Consider the following 10,375-nt stretch of genomic DNA (forward strand, 5'->3'; position numbering starts at 1 on the left):
GGATAAAAAGGGAATAAATAACCCTGAGAGGAGGTGGAGCCCCCACCCATAGCTTGGCATTTCAGAAGTTTTAGAGAGACGGTGTAAAATCTGGAGCGCAAGTTGGAGCTTGTCCTGCCTGGACCAGGCTTCAGCCCTCTGGGCACCCTGTGACTCTTTGCCTCTTTGTTTTGGTTGTTCGTTTCTCTCTCTGTCCCCCCCTCTGTCCCCAGCAGGGCCTCAGGGTGCCTCTGTGCTGGTGCTCTCCTTCCCCGCCTGCTCCGTGTGTGTGTCCGTGATAAGCTCGGCGCTGTGGTGCTGTTAACGCCTATCCCAGTGCAGCCACACGCAGGGCTGCTCACAGGGACACTGGGGCCCTGGGCTAATCTCGGGGCTGCAGCTTCCCCTGAGAAGGGATTCTCCCTCCGGCTGGCAGGCGATAGCGCAGTGCAGCTGAAGCCCTGCCCCGGGGCCGCTGCGTGCAACCGCTGCCCAGTGGGTGACGTCGGGGCTGGTGGGGTCATGGCCACCTCCAGCTCTCCCACAGCCTGGGGGAACCATGCTTTTCCAGCTTTCCTCCCAAAAAAAGAGGTCCCATAACATCCATATGCGGTTCCCATGGGCATCCCCACGGCTCCTGCGGCTGTGTGTCCTAGCAGCCTCCCGGTCTTTGGTGGAAGTGGGGTTGGATGTTTCCTACCCGCTTTGTGAAGGATGCAGAGAGCACCCGATGGCTGGGTGCCTCTCTTTTTCCTCTGCCCTCAGTCAAATCCCTTCCTTCAGCCTTTCTCCCTGTGTTGTTGGCCTCTGTGTGGTTTGTCACTCTGTTTATGGTGGTTGCTACAGTCGGTGGTGTCTGTAAGGGGATGTGGGACCTGGGCACCCAGGGCCAACTTTGCAAGGCGATGTTTGTCTGGTGGCTGCGCCGCCGAGAGCAGACAGGCGCTGTGAGGCTTCCGACGCCTCTGCTCAGGGGGAGGTGGTGCTGCTGCGCGGCGTTGGCTTCTCTGAGGCCCAGGGGACAGACCTGAACGTGGTGGGTGGTCTCCAAGCCCTCTGGGCTCTTATCTGTCATGAGAGTTGTATTGTGGACTTGCATGGAGTGATGGGACAAGAGGGAATGGCTTGAAATTGGAAGGGGAATATTTAGATCGGACATTAGGAAGAAATTCTTTATGATGAGGGTGAGGAGGCCCTGGCCCAGGCTGCCCAGAGCAGTGGTGGCTGCCCCATCCCTGGAGGAGTTCCAGGCCAGGTTGGATGGGGCTTGGAGCCCCTGATCCAGCGGGAGGTGTCCCTGCCCATGGCAGGGGTGGCACTGGATGGGCTTGGAGGTCCCTTCCAACCCAAACTGTTCCAGGATTCTGTGACTTCTTTCCACGCTGTAGCTGCAGGGATGTCCCATGGGTGTGAGATGCTGAGAAAGTGGAGACTCCAGGTGGATGCCCAGGTCTGCCGGGGCTGTCACGCACAACAGAGCTGGAAACCGGATGCCTCTCAGGACCTCGAGTTTTAAACGTTTAAAACTAGGAAATGTACTTACCAAAAGGCAAAGGCCAGCGGGGTGCTAAAGTGATTGCTGTCGGTATTGATATTAGTGTGTACCTGAGACCCAGGACAACCCGGTGTGCTGTGGCCCAGGAGAATGAGCTACATTTCTGCAGTCTTTGTATGAAAATCTGGTGAAGTAACTTGGACTGAAATGGAGTGTGTTAAACGGGTGTGAGGCGGGGCTGCCCCTGCAAGCGAGCGCTGCCGTGGGGGAATGATTCACATGCCTGGGACACGGGAAAGTCCCTCAGCCCTTCACAGCTTTATCATAAAATCATTAGGTTGGAAAAGACCTTAGAGATCATCGACTCCAACCGTCCCTGTCCACTACTAAATCATGTCCCAAATCACTTCATCTACCTGCCTTTTAAACCCCTCCCGGGATGGGGACTCCGCCACCTCCCCGGGCAGCCGTCCCAGTGCTTGAGAACCCTTTTGGTGAAGAAATTTTTCCTAATGTCCGATCTAAGCTTTCCCTGGGGCACCTTGAGGCCGTCCCCTCTTGTCCTCTCACAACGGCCAAGTGCGCATCCCTCTCCCCACGCCTTTCAGCGTCCACGCGTGTTTCCCCCGGGTGATGGGGTCTGAAGCCACAGGGATCCAGCGCTACCCCTGAGACACAGCCTGGCTCCAGGAGCCCAGCCCAGTGCAGCCCCTCTCACAGACCGTTCCTCTTTCAGTTTAGGACCAGGACAGCCGACAGGCTGCAGTTTTGAGCTCGAACTGTGCAGGAAAGGCCTTAATTAAACCATTTTTCTGAAGTAATTAAAAGGCTGCAAGGTGATGGTGCAGACAGCAGTGCTGCACCAGGGTTTGACACCCACATTCCTGCCCCGACCTGGAGCAGAGCTTGGCCCCTGCTCCGCAGCGGAGCAGACACGATCCCAGCCCCATGGAAGAATCACGCCTGCGGTGGAAGGGACGCACGTGTTTGGAGGACGGGTTCCAGGTCACCATCCCATGTAGGATGAGGTCCTTGTGCCTCTGTGGCTTTGTTTATCTTGGTGCTCGCGTTGATCAGCCGTAGCAACGTGTTTAATTCTGAATATATTCATTTATTTAAATACTTCTAACAATCATTACAGGGCTGCTAATTGCGGACTCTCCCAGAGGAGCTCGGCACTGAACAGCCTGCTGTGAGGAACCAGTGAACAGCCTGGGTGGGACTCGGGGTCCCAAAATGAACATTTTGGCTTTATAATCTGTTGTTCCTTCCTCACTGTGCTGAGAAAGGGCTCCTTGGACGAGACCTCAGGGATCCGGCATCTCTGCAGTCCTGTCAGGCTGTGATCAGTGCTCCTGAAGGGCTGCAGCTGCTGTCAGCAAAACGCTGACAGTGTGATCAGTTCTCTGCAAGACTGGAGTTCGAAGAACCTTAAGGGTTGAGCAGACAGACACCGACTGGACTTGGATTGTGGAGTTATTGGAGTGAGTCCAAAGGAGGCCCTGGAGATGGTCCGAGGGCTGGAGCAGCTCTGCTGTGAGGACAGGCTGAGAGAGTTGGGGCTGTTCAGCCTGGAGAAGAGAAGGCTCCCAGGAGATCTTAGAGCAGCTCCAGTGCTGAAAGGGGCTCCAGGAAAGCTGGGGAGGGGCTCTGGATCGGGGAGCGCAGGGAGAGGACAAAGGGGACGGGTTTAAACTGAAGGAGGGGAGATTGAGATGAGATCTAAGGGAGAAATGTTTTCCTGGTGGAAACCTGTTTCTTATGTTGCAGAAGTCAAGCGCAGCTTGTGAGATTGATGTGATGATTCTGAGGCGTTTGGAACTGGTCCTAACACATCACGGAAGCGAAGAAGCGCTGCAGTTCCGCACTGTGGCCCTCCCAGGGTGTCTCTGCCCCTCCACTGCCCGGCACCCGCAGCTCTGTCACACGAAGGGCAGGGATCAACGGGCTCCGAGAAACCTGGGGTGCTTCTCGGAGCTCAGTCCCTCACTGGAATAGAGTGAACCCTTTCTGCCCTGCCCTCTCTGAATGGACTTCTTTCTGTTCTCCCAACATTTATTCTCAATTCCTTTGGCTCCAGATCCAAAACTATTCTCAGCTTGGTTTTTTCCAGATGCCTCTTTAGAGAACCACACACTCGAGCCATTGTGCGCGGCAGCTCTGATTTCAACCTGCTAAAAGTTTGACAACAATCTCTGCGGTCTTTATTTTCTCTTCCCCGTGGCTCGGGTTTTGTTTGGATTTTGAGGGTTTTCTTTCTGGCAGAAATGCCTTTGTCCCAGTCAGGCTGGCAGCGGGCGACAGCATCGCTGCTGGGTTAGAGGACATATGGCATTTGGAGAGGTCTTTTGTACAGTTTTGAATCCCAATTATTGCCCTGTAAGAAACTACAGGCTGTCCTGGAGCTGCTGAAATGAATCACTCGGGTGAAGGCTTTTTTCTCTCTTTTTTTTTTTTTACTGCCAATTTGAAGCAGTAAAAAGTCTGGCTGACTCCTTCCTCCCTCATAAAACCTGATGCAAAACTTCCACTGCTTTGGCGGGATCATTCTTCCATGGCACCCCGCGAGCAGGGGGACCGTTTTCTTCCCACATTTGAAACACTTTTTAGAAGGAAGCAGCACGCATGAGAAACTGTGAGGTTCCAAGATAAAAAACATGGAGATAAATAACCTTTGGAGCACACAGCAGCAGCCAGACAACTTATCTCGGCGTATAAAGGCATGTTTATGTACACGGTCCTTTAAAATAAAAGCCACCAGTAACTAGGATACTGTTCCTGGGACCGAAGGCAAGCGATGAACGAGGGAGATGTGAAAAAGCACGTCATCTTCTAGGGAAAAAATAAATAAAGGGGTGATGTTTTTTATGAAGCTCAACCAGCTGAGGACTTCAAAGGCCAGAGTCTTTGGTCTCCAGTCCTCCTTGTGACCATGGTTTGTACAGACAAGTCCGTGGTCTTACTACACACGGAAAGAGAGAAGCCTGAAGAGGAGAGACACGGACAAGCACGAACCTGCTTCAGGCACTCTCAGGAGGACGTTTTCCATTCCATCAGGGGCTCCAAGCCCCATCCAACCTGGCCTTGAACCCCTCCAGGGATGGAGCAGCCACCGCTGCTCTGGGCAACCTGGGCCAGGGCCTCCTCACCCTCAGTGAAAAACATTTCTTCCTGAGATCTAGTCTAAACTTCTCCTGTTTTAGCTTAAAACCATTACCCCCTGCCCGATTGCTACTGGCACAGCTAAAAAAGTTTTTCTCCATCTTTCTTTTCAGCCCCTTTAAGTATTGAAAGGCTGCAATAAGGTCTCCCTGGAGCCTTCTCTTCTCCAGGCTGAACAACCCCAACTCTCCCAGCCTGTCCTCGTAGCAGAGGTGCTCCAACACTCGGATCATCTTTGTGGCCTCCTTCGGACTCACTCCAATAGCTCCATGCCCGTCCTCATCTGAGGACTCCAGAACTGGACTCAGGACTCCAGGAGGGTGTTACCAAGCAGAGCAGAGGGGCAGAATCCTCTCCCTCCCTGCTGGCCACACTGCTTAAGATGCAGCCTGGGAGGAGGGCACTTGCACGGCACTCTCTGAGCCCTTGCTCTCGGCCTTTATTCTTGAACTTCGTAGTGTGACTGCACGATTTTTTTTTCTCATTTTTAATTTACTGGTTTTCTTGTTATTTAAAGGTCAGGTTTTCATCTGTTCTTGAGTCAGCCTGACGAGGTGCTACAGCTACTTTCTCACCATGCACGCTGCTTCCCGTGCATTGAGGACATTGCACTTGTAAAGTGACCACAACCACCAAGGTATTGTCACTGACCTGGGACCCATACAGCCCAGAGGGCTGTGCCAAAGAGATTGTCTCCATGGCCTTTCGCCATCCCTAGCTGCTCTGGCTGTCCATGTAAAGCCACAGATGATCTGTCACAAGCAAAGCACAGCTATGCCTCAGCAGCCGTGGGCATGACTTTGCCAGCTCCAGCTCTCAGATGAAATCGATGCTCTCACCATCCCACTGCTGCATGGGAAACCAACAGAATTGATGGCCTGGATCTTTTCCCAGCAGGCAAGTGTCTGCTGCTCAATGCTGCGAGGATGAATAGCACTGCCTGGCTCTGCTCCTGAGGCTGCAGCACAACACCCAGCGTGGATACAGCGAGCAACCCGCCTTCTCAGCCTTACGCCCACGCCCTGCCAGGATCCGGGCACTGGGGCAGGGCCGGCTGGCCAGGCTCTCGTTGCCATTTCCCTGGCTGAACCAGATCAGCAAAGACAGGCACAACATAAAGCCTGGAAATCCTTCAGCCACCAGCACATTTCTTTTCCTGCTCCTCTCATCCTTGTAAACATTTATCCTCAGATGGCATTTGAAGATCCACGTTTGATACTGTACCCATGTTTGCTCTTGGTGCACCTCAGACAGTGAACATCAATAACAGCAGCTTCCCTTGCTGTGGTGTTTCATAGAATCATGGAATGGTTTGGGCTGAAAGGGATCTCAAAGCACATCCAGTTCTACCCTCTGCCATGGGCAGGGACACCTCCCACTGGATCAGGGGCTCCAAGCCCCATCCAACCTGGCCTGGAACACCTCCAGGGATGGGGCAGCGACAGCTTCTCTGGACAACCTGGGCCAGGGCCTCCTCACCCGCACAGGGAAACATTTCTTCCTAAGATCTCATCTCAGTCTCCCCTCTTTCAGCTTAAAACTGCCCCCCTCTTCCTATCCCTGCCCTCCCTTATCAAGAGCCCCTCCCCAGCTTTCCTGGAGCCCCTTTCAGCACTGGAAGCTGCTCTAAGGTCTCCCTGGAGCCTTCTCTTCTCCAGGCTGAACAACCCCAACTCCCTCAGTCTGTCCTCATAGCAGAGGTGCTCCAGTCCTCAGATCATCTTTGTGGTCTCCTTCGGACTCGCTCCAACAGATCCATGCCCGTCCTGATCTGTGGGCTGACGGCCAGTGAAAGGGCAGTGAGCAACAGCAAGTCCAGTTCAGTCTTTGTTTAGGGCTCATACGCAGGTCTGACTCACCTGGCGTGGAGGACATAGGGCAGACAGCCCAGCCAGAGTCCTGCACACCTCCAGCCGCTCTTTTCTGCAAGGTGAGATAATACTAGAGCTGGCCTCCGAGGAGTGTAAAGTAAATTTGTAAACCTAAAATGCATAAGCATAATTGCTCAGAAGTTTTGCATGCAGGAAAAGTAAGGCTCTTCACTGATAATTTGTCCATTACTCATAAGTTGCTCTGCAAGGATCCTTTTTCCTCTAAGGCTGTGCAATAACGAAGCTGATATCCTCACCCTGTTCCCAAGAGCCAGGTGGAAATCATGCTACAACCCAAGTCAAAGCCTGAAATGGGTTCTGCTACCCTCACTTCTGGCTTCCACTGTGACCCAAAAGTCACAGCACTTCCTCTTTGTGGCGTGTGCCCACTGCTGCCTGTGGGGTGCTGGTGGGCCTCCAGCAGGTCTGTGCTTTGGCCTGTTTGAAAGCTTCTCATCTTCCTATCAAAGAGCTATATGAAGAAGTTGGTAAAGTTTGGCTGACTTTTAATCTGACTATATTCTAAAGTGTGGGTTTTTTTTCCCCTGTAGAAAAGAATGGTATAATTAGGATGTTTCCACTCCCGCCTGCTGAATTTTAGGACATTTTTTATGCCTGTGTTGTAGAATACATACATAAAGAACCTGCAATATTTCAGCTTTGCAAATACCAGATAATGGCTCTGATTTATGCTCCAATGACAGATATAAGAGCCCGCTGAAATCAGTGTGGCTCTGGATGGTTACCATGGTTCTTATTTGAGGCTCAGATGGAAGGATCTGCTTCTATGTTAATATCTAAGAAGAGATGAAGGAAATTATTTTTCACGTTCTAGAAAGAATTGATGCAATTTTCACATTAGTGCCCCACTCCTCATTGTCCTAAAATGCAAAGAAAGCCACCTCCTGAAAATGCCAAGTGTCAGTGGAGATGTACGTTAAAATTTAAATATATAAATATATTCCACAGCTGTGAATTTAAGCTTTTACACAAAATCACTAAGGAAGCAGCAGAACACGAATTTAGGAGCAGAATGGGATTGCACAGGGAGTTCTACGCCCAACCCAAACATTCATGTTTTGGATCATCAAGGAGAACGAGGTACAATACTGGCTGTTCCCTTTCTTGTCTCATGTCTCCATTCTGTTTTGCTTTCCTTAGCTTAGATTTTTTCCTTTTCAGAGTCCTGCAGGGAGGAAAGAAGGAGCCTTTGTTTTAAAAAGCCTGAAACCAACAGTGGCCCATTGATCATAATTAAGTCTAAAATAATACGCTTTTGCTGACCTGTTTGTATTGAATCCAAAAAACTGTGCGTTATTCCTGCTGTAGCCTTGGTCTGCCCGCAGATCCAGTTTCTTCTTCTCAAGCTGCTGGTTCTGGGAGAATAACTTTAAAAGCTAAAGTATACCTGTGTGTTGTAGGGCTGCAAGTGAAAGTGGTAGTCCTGTGTGCTCTAATGCTGATGAATCAATCACAGACAAATATGCTTTAGAATAATGGAGAGACTCACAGAAAAGATGCTTTTTTGGCATAAAGTCCTTTTTCCTACAAATGGGGAATGTTAAGTGCCTTGGTCCTGCTTCTGGCTGTTCTCAGGCTGGGTGTTTAGAGAGGCTCACACCAGGCAGCATGTGTAGCCTGATCCTGGTTTTTACGGATGCGTGCTCCGAGGAAAACCCCTCCCAGGGTCTCCCCGTACCTGTCTCCCACACTGCTCATCTGACTCACCGACTCATCTGGTTTGGAGCTCATGAGGAGACGCACGCACAGACACAGCCCAGAGACCACAATCACAGGGAAAACAGTTAAAACCAGATTTTAAATAGAAGATAGGACAGACAGTGGCCATCAGCCACACAAACATGCTGACCAGCAGCTGCTTACATGCAAACGGTCCTTTTCATTCCCCTTGTCCAATCCACCTTAATCTTTCTTGTTCTTCCCTAATCTGCCTTTGTTATTCCCCTCCTCTTCTTTGCCCTAAACATATCACAATAATCCTGTGTCATTTTAACAGTCTCCTGTTCAATCCCAGTGTTCCCAGTGCAGTCTCCTCTTCAATCCCAGTGCAGACCCCGCATCACAAATCCTCCTCTCCTTTACACAATGGTCCCTCAGGCGGCACAGCCTGCCAGAGAGTTTTATTTGTTGAACCCCTCTGTAGGTTTTGGGCAACAGCTAAATCACTCACCGTTGACAGTCTTACGGCCAGCTGACTTGGATAAATCAGGTTTTCTGGATCTTTGTGCTTATTTTGAATAATCATTAGCCAGATATTGTTACAGTGTTCACAAATCTATCTATTCTGCATGATTTCTCCCCTTCAGAGCTGCTTATTCAGAAGCATTTTCATGAGCCATCTCATTTGGCCCAGTCAGATGCATCGGAAAGGGGTGAGAATCCACTTAGTGCATTCCTCAGCAACTCATCCTGCAGCATGCACTGAGTAATACTTTACAGCTTTGACTGCTGTGTGTTTCAGGCCACCTGGGAAAATCAGTTTGTTCCCACATTTGTATTGCACTAATCCCTAGGAAATCCTTTGGATTCTGTGCACACATACACTGTTTTTGAATTCCTCACATCTTTTATTTTGCATACAGTAAAATGCACAGAGCTGTGCCCATGCATTTTCTTGCACAGGAAAAATCTCCAAATAAGTTTTTCTTCTGAGACAAGACGACAGCTGTGCCAGGCTACGGTGGTGGAGAGCCTCTCTGACTGCACAGCTCATCTGCAGGGCAGCATGATGCTGCTCCTTGGCTCTGTGCAGAAGCACAAAACTACAGCTCAGGCTGAGCAGCGCTGCACCCAGCAGTGCAAAAAAAGACTGCAGGAAAGAGGCTGCTGTGTTGCAAACATGAGGCATAAAGCCCCGAACATATAGGAAAATACTTCATGCGTAAATCAAATTTTCAACGCAAGAAACCTGTCTGGTCTGCATGAGGTTGCATGTGTAAAGGATGGGTGCACAAATAAGGCTGTATGAAGGCTACTTGGACCTTAAAATCCCTGCTCTGCCAAAGCATAATCTTATCTTTGGCTAAGAAGTTGGTGGTAAAGCTGCGCGAAAGATTCTCTTTGGCAGGGAATAAGCTGCTTCTCTGCATGGATTTCTCCTGCGATGCTGGGGAGAGAAGGGAGTGCCAGAGCCTATAGTTCGAGTATATTCTCATCTGCTGCCATCCAGAGCTTGGGAAGGGAAACTGTCTTGCTCTCCTAGTTTTAGTTTAACACAGAACTTGGTCTCTGTGCTTGAGTGAGTCAAAGCTTCCTTTCCTGCAATGCGGCTTTTATGACTTTTCAGATGGGGAGAAACTGCAAGTTTTTGAGGCCATCCTGTCAGCCACCGAGATCGAAAGAAGTCTCAATTCCCTGGCAAAATCAAACCCAGGAAAGAGTTTCTTTGCCTGTCCTTACAACCTGAAAGTTCACCCACAGCTTGTCCTCACAGAGATATCCCCAGATCTCTGTACTAGATCTCCTCATCACATGCTTTAACTCCCCCCCCCACCCCGTTTTCTTTCTTTCTTTCAGAGTTGTATAAAACATGAAGAAGCTATAAGAAATTAAATACTTTTCTGCACATGAACTTCACACAGAACTTTGGGGGGTTTGCACAGTGATGTGTCTGGGGCAAAGTCTGTTCTTCCTCAAACCTTTGGGTGCACAGAGGAGCACAGTGTTCAGTTCTGGAATCCTCAACACAGGAAAGGCAAAGATCTGTACACAAAAAAAGATGCAGGACAGGCTAGAGAAGGGCCACTAAGATGATCAGAGGACTGGGAAACGTTCTATACAAAGTAAGGCTGAGAAAATTGGGTTTGTTCAGTTTAGAGAAGAGAAGGCTTAGGGGAGACCTTTCACT

The sequence above is a fragment of the Cuculus canorus genome, chromosome 8, assembly GCF_017976375.1.
Source record: "Cuculus canorus isolate bCucCan1 chromosome 8, bCucCan1.pri, whole genome shotgun sequence".
NCBI classification, from domain to species: Eukaryota; Metazoa; Chordata; class Aves; order Cuculiformes; family Cuculidae; genus Cuculus; species Cuculus canorus.